The 19,678-nt window shown below is 44.0% G+C and overlaps 1 protein-coding gene across 8 annotated transcripts in view; it reads left to right on the forward strand.

The window, feature by feature from the left end:
- Positions 1-19,678, forward strand: part of HTR2C (5-hydroxytryptamine receptor 2C) — an 834,275-nt gene that overhangs the window by 216,432 nt on the left and 598,165 nt on the right. For 5 of the 8 annotated variants that reach the window (XM_069746897.1, XM_069746896.1, XM_069746900.1 and 2 more), the window contains one exon: positions 18,926-19,067. The exons of the other annotated variants lie outside the window; for them this stretch is intronic. The gene's annotated coding sequence lies outside the window, so the exon portion shown is untranslated. The remainder of the gene's footprint in view (positions 1-18,925; positions 19,068-19,678) is intronic. 8 annotated transcript variants of the gene reach the window in all.

Raw genomic sequence — 19,678 nt, forward strand, 5'->3', positions numbered from 1 at the left:
TGTGCGTGGTCGGCCATGCGGTACGCGACTTTCGCGCCAAAGTCGCGTTTCAATGACGCGAAAAGCGCCATTTCTCAGCCAATGAAGGTAAACGCAGAGTGTGGGCAGCGTGATGACATAGGTCCTGGTCCCCACCATCTTAGAGAAGGGCATTGCAGTGATTGGCTTGCTGTCTGCGGCGTCACAGGGGCTATAAAGGGGAGTTCCCGCCGACCACCATGTTACTGCTGCTGATCTGAGCTTAGGGAGAGGTTGCTGCCGCTTCGTCAGAAGCAGGGATAGCGTTAGGCAGGGTCCATTAACCACAAAACCGCTTGTGCTGTAGCGATTTCCACTGCCCAACACCACCTTCGGTGTGCAGGGACAGTGGAAGCTCCTTTTTTTTTTTTTTTCCTCAGCGCTGTAGCTCATTGGGCTGCCCTAGAAGGCTCCCTGATAGCTGCATTGCTGTGTGTACGCCGTTGTGCAAACCAACTGCTTTTTTCAAAGCACAAATCCTCTTGTTCCTTCCTTTCTGCACAGCTATCTTGTTTGTTTGTCCACACTTTTTATTTAATTTGTGCATCAGTCCACTCCTTATTGCTGCCTGCCATACCTGGCTGAGATTACTGCAGGGAGATAGTAATTGAAGGACAGTTCCTTTTTTTTTTTTTTTTTTTTTTGTGGGAGATTAAGATTGACATTTCTGCTAGAGTGCCATCTCTGTCTGTGTCATCTCTCACTCAGTGGGCCATAGAAAGCCTATTTATTTTTTTGCTTGATTTGGGTTCCAAAATCTACCAGAAAAAATCACAACATCAATCAGTGGGAGAAAAATATTGGCCTCAGGGCTTGTGTGCCACTCCTTACTCCTGTGTGTGCCATCTCTCACTCAGTGGGCCATAGAAAGCCTATTAATTTTTTTGCTTGATTTGGGTTCTAAATTCTACCTGAAAAAATCAATAAATCAATCAGTGGGAGATTAATATTGGCCTTTGGGCTTGTGTGCCAGTCCTAAGCGTGCCATCTCTCTCTCTCTCAGATAGTGGGCCATAGAAAGCCTATTTTTTTATGATTTTATTGGGTTTATAAATTTTCCCTGGAAAAAAAAAAAAGTGGGAGATTAATATTGGCCTCTGGGCTTGTGTGCCAGTCCTGAGCGTGCCATCTCTCTCACAAATAGTGGGCCATAGAAAGCCTATTAATTTTTTTGCTTGATTTGGGTTCCAAAATCTACCAAAAAAAATCACTAAATCAATCAGTGGGAGATTAATATTGGCCTCTGGGCTTGTGTGCCACTCCTGACTCCTGTGAGCGTCATCTGTCACTCAGTGGGCCCTAGAAAGCCTATTTTTTGTTTTATTTGTTTTCTAAATTCTCCCTGAAAAAATCATTTTATTTTCTTTGGTTTCTAAATTATTCCTGAAAAAAAATCATTTTTTTTGTATTTTTTTTTTCTCTAAAGTCTCCCTGAAAAAAAAAAAAAAAAAAAAATCTGTGGGAGATTCATATTGCCCCTTCTGCTTGTGTGCCAGTCTTGACTCCTGGGTGTGCCATCTCTCTCTCTCTCCCCAATTGTGGGCCATAGAAAGCCTATTAATTTTTTTGCTTGATTTGGGTTCCAAAATCTACCAAAAAAAATAACTAAATCAATCAGTGGGAGATTAATATTGGCCTCTGGCCTTGTGTGCCACTCCTGACTCCTGTGTGCGTCATCTGTCACTCAGTGGGCCCTAGAAAGCCTATTTTTTGTTTTATTTGTTTTCTAAATTCTCCCTGAAACAATCATTTTATTTTCTTTGGTTTCTAAATTATTCCTGAAAAAAATCATTTTTTTTGTATTTTTTTTTCTCTCAAGTCTCCCTGAAAAAAAAAAAAAAAAAAAATCTGTGGGAGATTCATATTGCCCCTTCTGCTTGTGTGCCAGTCTTGACTCCTGGGTGTGCCATCTCTCTCTCTCTCCCCAATTGTGGGCCATAGAAAGCCTATTAATTTTTTTGCTTGATTTGGGTTCCAAAATCTACCAAAAAAAATAACTAAATCAATCGGTGGGAGATTAATATTGGCCTCTGGGCTTGTGTGCCACTCCTGACTCCTGTGTGCGTCCTCTCTCACTCAGTGGGCCCTACAAAGCCTTTTCTTTTTTTTTTTTTTCCTAAATTCTCCCTGAAACAATCATTTCATTTTATTTGTTTTATAAATTCTTCTGTAAAAAATAATTTTTTTTAAATTTTTTTTTTTCTGAAGTCTCCCTTTTAAAAAAAACAAACACAAATCAGTGGGAGATAAATATTTACATTTGCGCTTCAGTGACAGTCCTGCGTGTGTGCCATCTCATTTGTTGCCAACAACAACAGAGTGTGTAACATTGTGGCTGATTTTCGTTGTGGTCTCACCCACCTGTAAAGGGGTAGCTAAATCATACTGAAGTTATAGCTCACCGTGTAAGTTGTGTGACAGCAACAAATACCGTTCGTTTGGTAACGTTTTTAAAACAATGAGGAAGTCTGGTGGAAGAGGTCGTGGCCGGGGGCGTTCATTGTCAGATGGTAATGAGGGTAGTGGTAGTGGTGGAGCATCAGGTGGTCGTGGGAAAAAAAATATTGCACCTAAGTCTGGAGCTGTGGAGCCAGGTTCGTCGTCTGGCTACACAAGGCCTCGAACCCTCCCTTTTCTGGGAGTAGGAAAACCGCTTTTAAAGCCGGAGCATCAAGAGCAAGTTTTGGCTTATCTTGCTGACTCAGCCTCTAGCTCTTTTGCCTCCTCTCGTGAAACTGGTAAAAGTAAAAGCAGCGCGTCGTTAGTGGATGTTCACGGTCAGGGACAAGTCGCTTCCTTGTCCTCTTCAGCAAAAACAACAACAGAGAAGAATGCAGCAGGCGACACAACGGGTTACTCCATGGAGCTCTTTACACATACCGTCCCTGGCTTAGAAAGTGAAGCAGTTAACAGTCCATGCCCATTACAAGTTGAATCTGACATGGAGTGCACTGATGCACAGCCACAGCCAGACTACTATGCTGGTCCTTTGACTCAGACCACAACATTGCCCTCGCAGGGTGCTGATCAAGAATCAGACCCTGATGAGACTATGTTGCCCCAACACGAACGCTATACCACCGACCGACACGGTGACACAGACGAAGTTGCACACGAGCTACAAGAAGAGGTAATAGATGACCCAGTTCTTGACCCCGATTGGCAGCCATTGGGGGAACAGGGTGCAGGCGGCAGCAGTTCTGAAGCGGAGGAGGAGGGGCCGCAGCAGGCATCAACATCGCAACAGGTTCCATCTGCCGGGCCCGTATCTTGGCCAAAACGCGTGGCAAAGTCAAAACCTGTTGGAGGACAGCGTGGCCATCCGGTTAAAGCTCAGTCTGCAATGCCTGAAAAGGTATCCGATGCTAGAAAGAGTGCAGTCTGGCATTTTTTTAAACAACATCCAATTGATCAGCACAAAGTAATCTGTCAAAAATGTTCAACTACCTTAAGCAGAGGGCAGAATCTGAAAAGTCTCAATACAAGTTGCATGCATAGACATTTAACCACCATGCATTTGCAAGCTTGGACTAACTACCAAACGTCCCTTAAGGTTGTAGCACCCTCGGCCAATGAAGCTACTCATCAACGCAACATCCCTTCCGGCAGTGTAGGGCCACCATTTTCTGCACCACCTGCAGTATCTGTGCAGGTTTCTTTGCCAGGCCAAAGCAGTCAGGGTCAGGGAATCTCCAGTTTCGTAGTAGGAAACACTGCATCTAGGGCACCGGCGGCAACAATACCATCTCCCACCGTCTCTCAGTCTGCCAGGTCCACCGGCACCCCCGCTAGTTCCACGATCTCCAGCTCTCCAGTCCAGCTCACCCTACATGAGACTATGGTTAGAAAAAGGAAGTACTTAGCCTCGCATCCGCGTACACAGGGTTTGAACGCCCACATAGCTAGACTAATCTCGTTAGAGATGATGCCCTACCGGTTAGTTGAAAGCGAAGCTTTCAAAGACCTGATGGACTACGCTGTACCACGCTACGAGCTATCCAGTCGACACTTTTTTTCCAGAAAAGCCATCCCAGCCCTCCACCAGCATGTTAAAGAGCGCATCGTCCATGCACTCAGGCAATCTGTGAGCACAAAGGTGCACCTGACAACAGATGCATGGACCAGTAGGCATGGCCAGGGACGTTACGTGTCCATCACGGCACACTGGGTAAATGTGGTGGATTCAGGGTCCACAGGGGACAGTAAGTTTGGGACAGTTCTGCCTAGCCGACGGTCTAGGAAACAGTTGGCTGTAGCCGTTCGCACCCCCTCCTCCTCCTCCTCCTCCTCCTCCTGCAGAAGCGAGAGCTCGTCCACAGACCGCAGTCGCACAACCACTCCATCCGCAGCTGCCACTGTTGCACACCAGGTCTCCCATTATGGGGCAGCTACTGGCAAACGTCAGCAGGCTGTATTGGCTATGAAGTGTTTGGGCGACAACAGACACACCGCGGAAGTTCTGTCCGAGTTCTTGCAGCAAGAAACACAGTCGTGGCTGGGCACTGTAGATCTTGAGGCAGGCAAGGTAGTGAGTGATAACGGAAGGAATTTCATGGCTGCCATCTCCCTTTCCCAACTGAAACACATTCCTTGCCTGGCTCACACCTTAAACCTGGTGGTGCAGTGCTTCCTGAAAAGTTATCCGGGGTTATCCGACCTGCTCCTCAAAGTGCGTGGACTTTGCGCACATATCCGCCGTTCGCCTGTACACTCCAGCCGTATGCAGACCTATCAGCGTTCTTTGAACCTTCCCCAGCATCGCCTAATCATAGACGTTGTTACAAGGTGGAACTCAACACTGCACATGCTTCAGAGACTGTGCGAACAGAGGCGGGCTGTTATGTTTTTTTGGGAGGATACACATACACGGGTAGGCAGTAGGATGGCAGACATGGAGTTGTCAGGTGTGCAGTGGTCGAAGATTCAAGACATGTGTCAAGTCCTTCAGTGTTTTGAGGAATGCACACGGCTGGTTAGTGCAGACAACGCCATAATAAGCATGAGCATCCCCCTAATGTGTCTGCTGATGCAAAGTTTGACGCACATAAAGGATCAGGCGTCTGCACCAGAGGAAGAGGAAAGCCTTGATGACAGTCAGCCATTGTCTGGTCAGGGCAGTGTACAGGACGAGGTAGCGGGCGAAGAGGAGGTGGAGGATGAGGAGGATGATGGGGATGAGTATATTTTTAATGAGGAAGCTTTCCCGGGGTCATTGGAAATTGGTGGCGTGGCAAGGGCAGGTTCTGGTTTTTTGAGGGACACAAGTGACGTAGATTTGCCTGCAACTGCCCCTCAACCAAGCACAACCGCAGATTTGACAACTGGAACTTTGGCCCACATGGCGGATTATGCCTTGCGTATCCTCAAAAGGGACACACGCATTACAAAAATGATGAACGATGACGATTACTGGTTGGCCTGCCTCCTTGATCCTCGCTATAAAGGCAAATTGCAAAATATTATGCCACATGAGAACTTGGAACTAATATTAGCAACAAAACAATCAACTCTTGTTGACCGTTTGCTTCTGGCATTCCCTGCACACAGCGCCCGTGATCGTTCTCACACGAGCTGCAGGGGCCAGCAGACCAGAGGTGTTAGAGGGGCAGAAATCAGAAGTGGCGTTGGCCAGAGGGGTTTTCTGACCAGGTTGTGGAGTGATTTTGCTATGACCGCAGACAGGACAGGTACTGCAGCATCAATTCAAAGTGACAGGAGACAACATTTGTCCAGTATGGTTACAAACTATTTTTCATCCCTTATTGACGTTCTCCCTCAACCGTCATTCCCATTTGATTACTGGGCATCCAAATTAGACACCTGGCCAGAATTGGCAGAATATGCATTGCAGGAGCTTGCTTGCCCGGCAGCTAGTGTCCTATCAGAAAGAGTATTCAGTGCTGCAGGTTCAATACTAACTGAAAAAAGGACTCGTCTGGCTACCCAAAATGTAGATGATCTAACCTTCATTAAAATGAACCACAACTGGATTTCGAAATCTTTTGCCCCACCTTGCCCAGCTGACACCTAACTTTCCTATGAAAAGGTCTTGCCTGTGGACTCTTCTGAATGACTTTTCCAATCTCGTAATTTTCTGCACCTGATTGTCCAGCATACGACATGTTTACTCCTAACAAAATGGCCAAACTCCCCACACGGGGCCGTGGTATCGCCACTTTGCGCCAGCACCCGTGAGAGTGCTGTTTGTCTGAAGAGGTGGGTGTGCCCGCTTTTGGTCGACGGCACTGCCACTGGGTCCCTCATAGTACAATAAAGTGTCTCTGGCGGTGGTGGTGCGCACCAAATGTCAGACACACCATTGTAATATGAGGGGCCCTGGGCCTGTACCGCCGGCCACAAGACAGTTCCCCCCCCATCTCAAACAGTGCTCTACCACTAGCAAAATTATCTCTCACAGCTTCACCAATGTTTAGTCTATGCGCTGACATCCTTCAATGCCTGGCACTGACAATACCATTGTTTTGACATTTTTGTTATGTTAGGCCTTCGAAGCCTGTCTGCGGTCCGTTCTTTCTACAACTACTACACTGACCAGGCCACTGCTGGCCGTGTTCCCCTGGAACCAATTTAAACTTGCCTACAGCCAGCCCAATTTTGTTATGTTAGGCCTTCTTAGCCTGTCTGCCGTCACTCCTTCCACTAGACTTCCACTGACCAGACCACTGTTGCCCGTGTACCCCTGGAACCAATTTTAAATTGCCAACAGCCAAATGTTATTATGTTAGGCCTTTGATGCCTGTCTGCCGTCACTCCTTCCACTAGACTTCCACTGACCAGACCACTGTTGCCCGTGTACCCCTGGAACCAATTTTAAATTGCCAACAGCCCAATGTTATGATGTTAGGCCTTTGATGCCTGTCTGCCGTCACTCCTTCCACTAGGCCTCCACTGACCTGTCTACTGCTGCCCGTGTTCCCATGGAACCAATTGTAAATTGCCTACAGCCAGCCCATTTAATTACGTTAGGCCTTCGAAGCCTGTCTGCGGTCACTCCTTCCACTAGGCCTCTACTTACCTGTCTACTGCTGCCCATGTTCCCCTGGAACCAATTTTAAATTGCCTACAGGCAGCCCAATTTATTATGTTAGGCCTTCGAAGCCTGTCTGCGGTCCCTCCTTCCACTAGGCCTCCACTGACCTGTCTACTGCTGCCCGTGTTCCCCTGGAACCAATTTTAAATTGCCTACAGCCAGCCCATTTTATTATGTTAGGCCTTCGAAGCCTGTCTGCGGTCCCTCCTTCCACTAGGCCTCCACTGACCTGTCTACTGCTGCCCGTGTTCCCCTGGAACCAATTTTAAATTGCCTACAGCCAGCCCATTTTATTATGTTAGGCCTTCGAAGCCTGTCTGCGGTCCCTCCTTCCACTAGGCCTCCACTTACCTGTCTACTGCTGCCCGTGTTCCCCTGGAACCAATTTTAAATTGCCTACAGGCAGCCCAATTTATTATGTTAGGGCTTCGAAGCCTGTCTGCGGTCCCTCCTTCCACTAGGCCTCCACTGACCTGTCTACTGCTGCCCGTGTTCCCCTGGAACCAATTTTAAACTGCCTACAGGCAGCCCAATTTATTATGTTAGGGCTTCGAAGCCTGTCTGCGGTCCCTCCTTCCACTAGGCCTACACTGACCTCTCTACTGCTGCCCGTGTACCCCTTGAACCAACATCATAAAATTAAAAAAAAAGTATTTTGCTTATAAAAAAGAAAATACTGGTGATATATCTAATGCAGACATTTTAACATTAAAAACAAACACACAACTAAAATCTGGTACAGTACTAAAAATGGCCATCAGCTACAATTACTTTATCCTGCAAGTATTTAACTGAAAGGTTTTTTAAATTGAAAACACAGATATGGCATCCACCGAGTGTTGTCCTGTCGCGTCTTCTTTATATTATTGCCGAGAAGATGCAAAACAATGAAAATAATAAAATCATTAATTACCAAAATAATAGAGAAAGTCAACACCACATTGCAAATAAACATTCATTCAAAATAAAGAAGCAGGGCGCGTCTGAGGGTGAGTATATACCTAATAAGAATATAATCACCCTCGGACGCGCAATGCTTATTTCCAACAGCCTTCCTTCCTAAGAATCAGCCCTTCCGTGGTGTAGAGAGACGTTGTGTTACACTTCAAGGTGTTCCCCAGGTTGTCTTTCCTGAGCTTCGATCTTCCGGCTCTCGTTTAGTAGTTCTTGGAAACTACACTGCATTAGGCCTTCAAATTGGGTATGGGGTGTAGAGAGAGGGTGTGTTACACTCCAAGGTGTTCCCCAGGTTGCCTTTCCTGAGCTTCGATCTTCCGGCTCTCGTTTAGTAGTTCTTGGAAACTACACTGCATTAGGCCTTCAAATTGGGTATGGGGTGTAGAGAGAGGGTGTGTTACACTCCAAGGTGTTCCCCAGGTTGCCTTTCCTGAGCTTCGATCTTCCGGCTCTCGTTTAGTAGTTCTTGGAAACTACACTACATTAGGCCTACAAATTGGGTATGGGGTGGAGAGAGATGGTGTGTTACACTCTAAGGTGTTCCCCAGGTTGCCTTTCCTGAGCTTCTATCTTCAGGCTCTCATTAAATTGTGGTTAAATGGAACAACTGCATTTGGCGTACTAGTTGGTTTGGGGCCTACTATCGGTGTCTGCCACTCCTTGCTGTTCTCCTGGTTTCCTGTCCTGAAATTCCATTTTCAGGCTCTCGTTAAGTAGTTGTTAATGTTAGACTGCATTTGGCCTACTAGTTGGGTTGGGGCCTACTATCGGTGTCTGCCACTCCTTGCTGTTCTCCTCCACTGAACAAAGCTGTGCCGCCTGTTTACTACGGTTGCCAATTTTGAACTGCATTTCGACTACTTACTGATTTGGCCCTACTCTCTGTGTCAGCCTCTCATTCCAGTTGTCCTCCACTGCAATGCCCCCTGGTTATTCCTGTGTTACCAATTTTGAACTGCATTTAGCCCACTTTATTCTTTGGGCCTATATCTGTGTTTCCACTTCATCGTGCCCATTGCCCAGCCGGTGATAGATGAGTCTGCTGGTACATTGACCCATAACGCAACATTCCCCGTGCATGCTACACAACAACATTGTGACCCTGCTGAAAGTCAGGTTGCTCTTCCCGCATACCATACCACCTTACACGGGGACAAAGAGGAAGGTGCAGATGAAAGTGCAGGTTCCTTCATCAGGTGGGGGGAGGAATACTAGTTGGCGACGTCACTGGCACAGGGCCTCTCATAGTACGCAAAAGTGTTGCTGCCGGTGGGAGGCGCCCCCGCCGTGCAAACACACCGCTGTACTTTGAGGGGCCCTGTGCCAGTGCCAATGCCAACAAGTGGGCCCCCCCTGCTTGCTCAGGATCACAGCACTTGCAAAGTTGAAATACTTACCTCTCCCTGCTCCACTGCCGTGACGTGGTCCAGATTTCCTGGGCCCACTAATTACTTGAACCAGCCCTACCCCACACAACTTACGATACGATACGATACACTTTATTGATCCCGTGGGAAATTATGGTATCACAGCAGCACAACTTAAATCATAAAAATCATAAAGGAATTCCATAGTTGACATGACAGTTTGTTGACAGAAGAACATTATACATTAGAATAGGACATACACAACGAGTGAACTGAAATGTAGAGAAATAAGTAGACATTCACCTTGGTGGTTTAACCCTAATGTTATTGTTGTACATTCCCAAGGCAGTTGGCACAAACGATTTCCTATATTTTTCCTTCTTACACCTCAGAAGTATTAGCCGGTTGCTGAAGGTGCTCTTCTGTCTCATGAATAGCTCATATAATGGATGTGCATTATTGTTAATAATTGTCATACACTTTCTCAGAGTTCTTTTCTCCACTACCTCCCCAAAAGAGTCTAGATTGCAGCCCACAGCAGAACTTGCCTTCTTAATAATCTTATTCAGCTTATTAGCATCAGAGGCCCGCACACTACTACCCCAGCACGTGATTGCAAAAAAGATGGCACTTGCCACCACAGATTGGTAGAACATTTCTAACATTTTGCTACACACATTAAAAGACCTCAGTTTCCTTAGGAAATACAGTCTGCTCATCCCCTTCTTGTAGACAAACTCTGAGTGGCATCTCCAGTCCAGTTTGCTATCCAAATGGACCCCCAAATATTTGTAACTCTCCACCTGCTCTACCTCCTGACCAGCAATAGTGATCGGTAAGCATTCCAACTTTATCCTGCTATAGTTGGCCACCAACTCCTTGGTTTTCTTAACATTTAGCTGCAGATAGTTACCATTGCACCAATCCACGAAATTCGACACCACCCTTCTATATTCCTCATCCCCCTGATCTCCCCTAATGCATCCCACAACCACAGAGTCATCCGAAAATTTTTGAAGATGGCAAAGTTCAGATTTATACTGAAAGTCTGAAGTATACAGTGTGAATAGAAAGGGCGCAAGCACCGTTCCCTGGGGGGCACCTACACTGCTCAATAATCTGCTTGACACCACTGCTCCCATCTGTACAAACTGTGGCCGATCTGATAGGTAGTCAGTTATCCAATTTCTCATCCCCTCCTCCACCTTCATATCAGTCATCTTTTTGTGTAGTAAAAGTGGCTGCAGGGAGTTAAATGCACTCGAGAAATCGAAGAACATCGCTCGCACCGTGGCTCCGTCATTCTCCAGAAATGAATGTACCCTATGTAGCAGAGAAAGGATAGCATCATCCACCCCCAATCTATGTCGGTAAGCAAACTGAAGGGGATCAATAAAAGCATTGACCCTCGGTCTTAAGTGAGCAAGTACTAATCTTTCCAAGGCCTTCATAGCGTGAGATGTTAAGGCTACAGGACGATAGTCATTTAGGGTTGCAGGAGAAGAAGTCTTGGGTACCGGCACCAGACAGGAAGTTTTCCATAACACCGGTACCCTCTGTGTTTGTAGACTTCCATTAAATAGGCGCGTAAAGACAGTACACAGCTGGTCTGCACACACTTTAAGGACACGTGAGCTGAGTCCATCTGGTCCTGCAGCTTTACCAATGTTAAGTGACTTAAACTGCCTCCTCACATCATTTTCGGATACTCTAAAATAGGTCTGCTCATCCTCCAATATCGATGTTGCAGAATTTGCACCCAGTTCCCATCCACTATCAGTTTGCATTACACATGTACTGCTGAACCTGTTGAAATACTCATTCATCTCATTAGCCTTGTCCATTGTTCCTGGATCATTTTCAAGCCTCAGCTTAAGCCCAGTCAGTAATTTCATTCCTGCCCAAACCTCTCTGGTATTATTGTGGGACAGTTTCTTTTCAAGTTTAATTCTGAAGGCTTCCTGGGCCTCCTTTATTTTATGCTTCAATTCATGCTGTATCATTTTAATTTCCTCTTTGTCACCCAGTTTAAATGCCTTTTTTTTCCTGTTGAGCAAATGCTTCAATTCCTTTGTTATCCATGGCTTGTTGTTTGCAAAACACCTAATCTTTTTAGTCGGCACCAACATATCAGTGCAGAAGTTAATGTAGTCAGTCACTCTACCAACCACTTCATTAACATTTGTATACTCGTCCATTGTCCCAAGCAGCACATCCCAGTCTGTAAGATGAAAGCAATCCTGTAAAGCCTGTTCATTTGTTGGATTCCACATTCTAACTGATTTAATCTTAGGAGGCTGTGTACTAACAACAGGTTGGTAGACTGGTGACAATAGTACAAGATTGTGATCAGACTTCCCCAAGGGCGGCAGGGTAGACGATGAATAAGCATTCTTGACATTCGCATAGAGTAAGTCCAACGTAATTTTGTCACGTGTTGTACATTTAACAAATTGATAGAATTTAGGTAAGGCAGTAGACATTTTAGCCCGGTTAAAATCCCCAGAGATTACAGTAAGCGAGTTGGGGTGTTTCATCTGGAGCCGGGCAATGACTCCTGACAGCACTTCACCTGCAGCCTCATGGTTTGCAGTTGGTGGTATGTACAACACTATTGCAATAACAAGCGAGAATTCTCTAGGAATATAGTAAGGTCTGAGGCCAACAGCTAGCAATTCAATGTTCGGACAACAATGGCGCTCCCTTACAGTCACATGCCCCTGATTGCACCAACCATTGTTTATGTAGAGTATAACTCCACCACCCTTTTTTTTGCCGCTCTTCATAGTGTCTCTATCCGCCCGGACCATGTGAAATCCTGGTACTGAAACACTTGAGTCCGGGATCTCGCCACGTAACCATGTTTCAGTAAAACATATCAAACTGCATTCTTTGTATTCCCTCTGGGTCCGTATTAATGCCAGCAGTTCATCCGACTTATTACCCAGTGATTGAACATTCCCCATGATGATGGACGGAACTACAGGTTTAAACCGTCTTCGCCTTGCCTTAAGTTTTTTGCCCGCTCTGCAGCCTCTGTAGGGTCGCCTTACCTCACACGGGACACATGGTCTACCCACCGCAGGAGAAGGCATTAGCCTGCGCAGCTCCAGAAGTCGGACCCTTGAGTAAGCAACACGTTTATGAACAGACTTAGGGACATCAATCAAAACCTTGCCCATGTTAGTTGCACTAAGCCTGTCCGTGTAGGGAGGTATACAGTGCACTCCTCCAGACATAGCTGTGCCAATTCCCAGACAGGTAGTGGCCGCCTGGCAGTAGGTGCGTATAATACCAGTCCTAGGTTGCAAGGTGATCACAAATGCACTGTAAATCCAGATAGCTGCGGGTAGCAGCAAACATCCAAGGGAAACCTTCCAGGGGAGCCAAGGATCAGAAGCATACATCCAGAAAGCTGTGGGTAGCAGTATGCATCCAGGGGAAACAAATCAGAGTATCCCAGGTTCAGAAGCAACCAGCCAAGGGGAAATCCAAGGGTTCAGCATAAATCCAAGGGTTCAGCATAAATCCAAGGGAAGCATTCCAGCGGATCCAAGTTCAGAAGGAGAAGGTATTGGGGAAAAGAAAATTCCTTAGGAGTACCAAAAAGCTGAGGTTCAGAAAGAAAAAGGTTCACACATAACAAAAATAATTCCAAAATAAAATAAAGTAAAGTAGAACAAAACAAAATAAAACAAAACAAAACTAAAACAAAACAAAACTATTGCTGCTGCAATGGGCTGCCACTAGCACGGCGCCTTATTTAACTTTAGCCAAATGACCCCCAATTTCAAATGCCTTCCAATTATTATAAGGTAAATTACGCTTGACAAGCTTCATTAAGAAGAATGGATGGTTTTGACATTAAAATGGGCACTCTAGGTGTTTTCCTGGCCCCCACTCACTGCCGACTATGCTGCCCCATTGACTTGCATTGGGTTTCGTGTTTCGGTCGATCCCGACTTTTCGCCATAATCGGCCGATTTCACTCGACCCGACTTTTGAGATAGTCGGGTTTCGCGAAACCCGGCTCAACTCTAAAAAGGTCAAGGTCGCTCAACTCTAGTAATGAGTGATTCATTACTTAAATTTAAGAGGGGACTGGATACATTTCTGGAAAAGTATGATGTTACAGGGTATATACATTGATTCCGTATGTGGAGTCGGGAAGGAATTTTTTTCCCCAAGGTGGAGCTTACTCTTTGCCACATGGTTTTTTTTTGCCTTTCTCTGGATCAACATGTTAGGGCATGTTAGGTTAGGCTATGGGTTGAACTAGATGGACTTATAGTCTTCCTTCAACCTTAATAACTATGTAACTATGTAACCATCATGGAGGTCATACAAAACACTAAATGTAGCTTTTGATGTGGGCTGGAACCAATGAAATGTCCAGTCTTGTTAAAATTTTGGAAAAAATTGTATTCTGTAAATTCTTCTTAAAATTGTAACTTTTCAAAGGGGGTGTACTCATTTATTCTAAGCACTGTACATATAAAATCCACGTGTCCTTTCCTGAGATGGCACTTTTAAAGTTCATCACTGTCACATTGAATGCAGGGAGAAAAACAAGTCATTGTAGTTTTTCTGTTAGAAGGTGTTTGTTCTAATTTCTGGAAGATGGGAGAACCATCTGCATGTACAGAAGAATACTGTTTTTCTTTACCATGCAGAGTCAGACCACAGAGGTCATTTATTTAACTGCAAAACAAACAATTGCAAGCAATTTTCTTTCTCTTTGTACTGCACATATGCTTGACTCTGGTTTTTATATGGAAAATATGGTGATTAGAAAATATGATGAAAATACATTTTTTAACAGAAGGTTTAAAAGTAATCTTCAAAACAACGGGAGATTTAATTTCTAACATTCTCTGAGCAGCTTAAAAACTCGGCATTTAAATACAAATGAAATGTACTTCCATAAATCTCCTCTTCACAGTCTCGCTTTGCCATTTTGACTGATTCTTAACAGAAATATTACTACATCATTCTTTGTACTTAATACCAAACTATGTACAATGCCAAAAATGAAGATGAAATTAATGACAATCTTCTGGAGCAGCAAATAAACCATTAATCAAGTTTTAAAGAACAATGATTAACGTGGCTGAATTTATTGTTGTGCAGTTCTGTAGACAGACGGTAAAAGTCTTTTAATCCTGCATTTAAGGGAACAACTCATGCATTCAATTTTAGTTTTATTAAATGTATTTAACCGATCGCTTATTTCAATGAACCTTACGTAGACTTATAGTACAGATTAGTTAAGCAAATCGATTCTATGCAATTTGACTTAATGTAAGTAGGTCCCAGGATTTTCAAACAATTTGCGCAAGTTGCAAAAAAGAAGTCCGATGCTATTTTTCACATTGCAGAAGATTTCATCAGCCACCGAATTCTCACATAACTGCACAACACAACATTCCTTGGACTAACCCAAAATGCCTAGCAGGTATTACATTGCATAATATAACACAGACAAACAAGAAGTACTCTAATGGCCTGTCTAAAAGTAGAGGCAGGGAATGCAGCAGCCATTTTAAGGTGATTTAGGCAAGCTAAGCTCAGCAATAAAGGTAGGAAGAGAATGTCATAAAACAGTAGACAAATACTCTTAAGGCCTTATTCCGACATTAAATTTTTTCACGTACGAGAGAATTCAATTGATTATTCTGATTAGACCCTGGTGTGGTACAAGTGTCATCTGATTTTCTCATGCAAAAAGAACTTGAAAAAAATCAAAGAAAATTCTCCATCTTCATTTGTGACAGTCCCCTTAAAAATTGGACTGCACTCGGATATCATCGAAATGCAGTCCAATTTTTTCCTCATGATTCTCACCTACTGATCAATCAAAATCGGACATGTCTCCAATATTTTCTGTGGACCACTCAGTCTGAGGAAAGAAATCGGACATGTGAATGGTGCACAGACTATCACAAGTCCGAGTGGTATCTGTGAAAAACACAGATAGCATTTGTGTGCGAAAATTTGTTATCTGAATGAGGCCTAACAATAACAATAAGGACCGCTGCTTCACTGAAGAAGATGACTATAGTTGACTGGGAATAATTCAGATATTCAATCTATAGGTGCTGAGAGATAGCAGAGGGGCCAGACTCAGTTGGATTGAGCGTACAACCCCATGTGTATTTTTATTTCATTAAAATACTTTATTATTAATGTCTGTATTTTTAACCCTTTACTAATATTGGATTAATAATGGATAGGTGTCAAATTGACAGCAAGGTGACATTAACCCCTTATTACCCCATATCCCACCGCTACAGGGGAATGGGAAGAGAGTGGTTAAGTGACAGAATAGGCGCTTCTTACAGAGGCGCCTTTTCTGGGGTGGCTGGGGGCAGATGTTTTAAGCCGGGGGGGGGGGGCAATAACCATGGTCCCTCTCTAGGCTATTAATATCTGCCCTCAGTCAATGGCTTTACCACTCTGGTGGAAAAAATTGCACGGGAGCCCATGTCAGTTTTTTCCGTGATTTAACCCGTTATTTTAACACCTAGAGCTCCAAAATCCAAAAATTTGCACACACAAACTACTAACATTATTAGTGAGGAATGTGTAAAAATCTAACCGATATGAAATTGTTTACTGTATGTAAACCATGTCTCATATCCTGTCGGGTTTGGTAAGGAGTTAGCAAAAGCAGACAATTGAATTACCGTTTTTTATGCTATCTAGCTCTGTATTAAATTTAAATATATATATGTGTTAGGGCTAGCGGAACGCACCAAATTATAAGAGAGATGGTATAAGGTGCGTTCGCAGGCTGGGTTCCACCGTGCAGAGATGGAACCTGCTGCTCAGTAATGATGGACTATATGGCGGTACAATGTGGATACACACACGGGATAACTTCACCCTGTGTGAAGGAGGCAAACCCTGTTGCATTACAGGGCCCCAGTAACGCACCAAGAGCACAAGCAAGGAGTCTCAGGACTCTATCCCAAGACACAGGATTAGAGTACGTACAGACCACTTGCGCTCGACACGGCAACTGGGGTGTCAAAGAAACAGAAAATAAAACTTAAAGCACAAGAGTGCATGCTGTGCCACTTTGGCGGATGCCACTAACCACCCAGACTTGGGATAGGAAAGCGCTCTACTGTATCGCGTATGTCTCTATGGTGACAGCTTAGTCGGGCGCTAGACATCAAGCACCCACCTTTTGCGAACAGTCATACACAAGAGAGGGGATTTTAAAGAACGACTTGCACTCATCAACACACACACAATTCCAAATGTACACTAGCCGTGCGGCCATGCAAACCTTTTATTGCTGCAGCAAGAACAGTACCTTCCCAGAAGGACCAATGGGAGTCAGCCACAGAAGAAGAACACCTCCAGGACCTTCCTAAAGGACCAATGGGATTTGCTGCAGTATCTAAGCATGTGACCCTTGATCTCCAATGAGAGATCTTGTCCTGGATATGCTCAGAAAGGGAAGAGCAGGACTTAGTCCAAAACACATCTGCTCACTGCTGCCCAGTACTGGCTACAATGGCAGAAGCTGTAAAGCAGTAACCAGTCATCCAATATCAGCCTAAGCTAGACGCTGGGACCGACATCTCCGCTGAGCAAACTCCACTGCGGCCGGAGAAGAATGGTTTGAGATTCCCCCTGTGCAGAGGTGGGATCTCGACACCTAACATTATGTGCGTCAATGACATATATATGTATATATATATATATATATATATATATAGTAAGGATTGTACACACTCAGATGCGCAGGAGGAAACAGGAGGCACATTCTCTTCAATGTACATGTGGGTTTCTTTGCTCCATAAACCATCAAGGCAGCAACAAAAAGGTAAACAGTCTTACATCAGACAGATAAATTCTCAATGTCCATAGTAGAGCTCCGCTCTCTCAGGTCTGTGGGCACACAGGCTGTGCTATGTCCAGCACGCAGGCTCTACAGCCTAAACGCGGTCTCTCTGTAGTGTCCAGCCGGGCCACATGGAAGTCTTTCCACACTGGCAGACTCCCAAACACTGACTACCATGTGTAGCTAAACACACCTCCTTTAGGTAGCCTGTAACCACAATCACAGGTGAGGTAATATCACATGCATTGATCAAATGATCATGAACTCACTGCAGGTCCTCAACCTCCTGCAGGGAAAAAGGGTACAGTTAGCGCCCCCACTCAGAGGTGAGGTATATGGGTAGCCAGACCCTCCCATCTCTCATAGCTACCCGCAACCCGGACCCAGATGCACTAAACAACATCTGCAGTGCTCACATGCACTAAAGACAAAATGCTCTGGGTTGCATCGCAGGGCGCATCCATCCCTGTGACACATACCTCCCATTAACCACGCGACCACCAGTCACACCACAATATATATATATATATATATATATATATACCTATTCTATGTGTAGATATTTATTTTATCTATTCTATTCTAACCTGTCTGTGTGATTTTACTGTACACCGCACTGAATTACCGGCTTTTCTATAGAACACCGATACTTATTTCTCGCAAGGCAGACGTGTGGTCCATGTGTAATCTGTATTTTTCTCACCCCCACAGACTTTCATTGCTGTATTTTTCTTTCAACATGCTGACAATAGCAGCATGCTGCGATTTTCTCAGCCCGTTAAATATGGCAAAGAAATATATGGTTGATGGGAGCTGCCCCATAGAGAAATATTGGTCTGTGTGCAATGCGTTGTTTTTGCGCCTCTCCCTCATCCGTATTTCTCTCTAGTGTGATGCCGGCCCAATAATAAAGCCTCAAGGTCATGCCTTTACAGAATCCTCCAAGTCATGCCCCCTTGTTGAGATCTTTGAAATCAGCACTATATAAAATGCTCCAAATCTCTGGAACTGTAAGTTGGAAAAGCAAAGTATGGCATTCTCAATGGACCAGTAGGAAGAAAACGAATAAAAACTGGTCTTTTTTTGCATCCGTATTATTTTCTGTAAAACATCTGACAATATTTCTCAAAATAAAGTACCAATATAAAACCCTCATATAATATAGGCTGCTAGTGTCAGACTAGGGTGCCAAGGGCCCACCAGTAACCAACTCCATAGCTCCACTTTTCAGCTACATGCAAATGTGACATTATCCTCAATCACAAATTTATATAACAATGAACTGGGTAGATTGTTACATGAATAAGATGCCGCCTTTATCTGTATATAGTGATTCAAGTATATTGTGCTAAGTACTGCTCATATAAGAGGGTACTGGCCCACTCTTGCACAGCAGCCCCCCGGAGGAGTCTCCTGTTCTCCTGTGGGCCAGTCCAAGTCTGCCAACACTGCTACTTTTTATTTGTTTTACATCTTAAATCTCATTATTGCCGGAATCCCCTTAAATTTCTATTCTGGTAACAAGACAGGAATTATATATTGCAGGATTATTTGCAATTATTTTATATTTAATATTTAGCTGATAAATTGTCCAATCTACTATTGATGTACATGACATAAAGATCACAAATACAGTCAATTTCCATCTTTATAGGATCATTTATTTTATTCTTGCAGACAAATATGTCAATCGGACATTGGTTACTTCAATGCTAAACATCTACAGTCAAAAAATACCCGTAAGTTGTTTAATTCTTCCTGAATCAGTGACTTCTGCAAATGAAGTATAACAGTCCTTTCAAGAGCCTGACAACCGTAGGTAAGCAAAACAAAAAAGGAATACCATATATTGACAAAAATGTTCCTTTTTTATTTTTAGTGTTTTTTGTAACTTTTATAGATAATATAATAACTGTATGGTAATAAAAAATACATCTTAGATATAATTTAGAGATCCATTTTTTGGCATACTAGAAAAAAGCGGTCTGTTTTTTCATCAGTTTTCTGGATCAAATGTTCAACCATTTTTAGTCTGTGTGTCCATTTTTACCATCAGTTTTGCATCCAATTATAATATGCAATGAACAAAAAATATTTCAAAGTTTTTCTACTGATCAAACACTAAAAAGAAAAAAGATGGACAGCACTGAGATGACTCAGGGAGGGCATCCGAGTGCTGTCCAAGTTTTTTCACTGAGCACTTCACGTGAATGAGGAAGTTTGAACCACAAATTGGATCAAAAATGTAATTGTCTTGTTTCATTTTTTTGACAATCAATCTTTAATGCAAGCAAAAAATAAGACTTTTGAACATGCAGATAGAGTGTTGTGGGAATAAGTTCTATCTGTGCAAAGCCTGGATAAAACACGCATGTCAAACATGAATGTCTGAACGAGTCCGTATGTTGTGAATTTATCTATAAACAAGCA

The sequence above is a fragment of the Ranitomeya imitator genome, chromosome 2 (genome assembly GCF_032444005.1).
Source record: "Ranitomeya imitator isolate aRanImi1 chromosome 2, aRanImi1.pri, whole genome shotgun sequence".
NCBI lineage: Eukaryota > Metazoa > Chordata > Amphibia > Anura > Dendrobatidae > Ranitomeya > Ranitomeya imitator.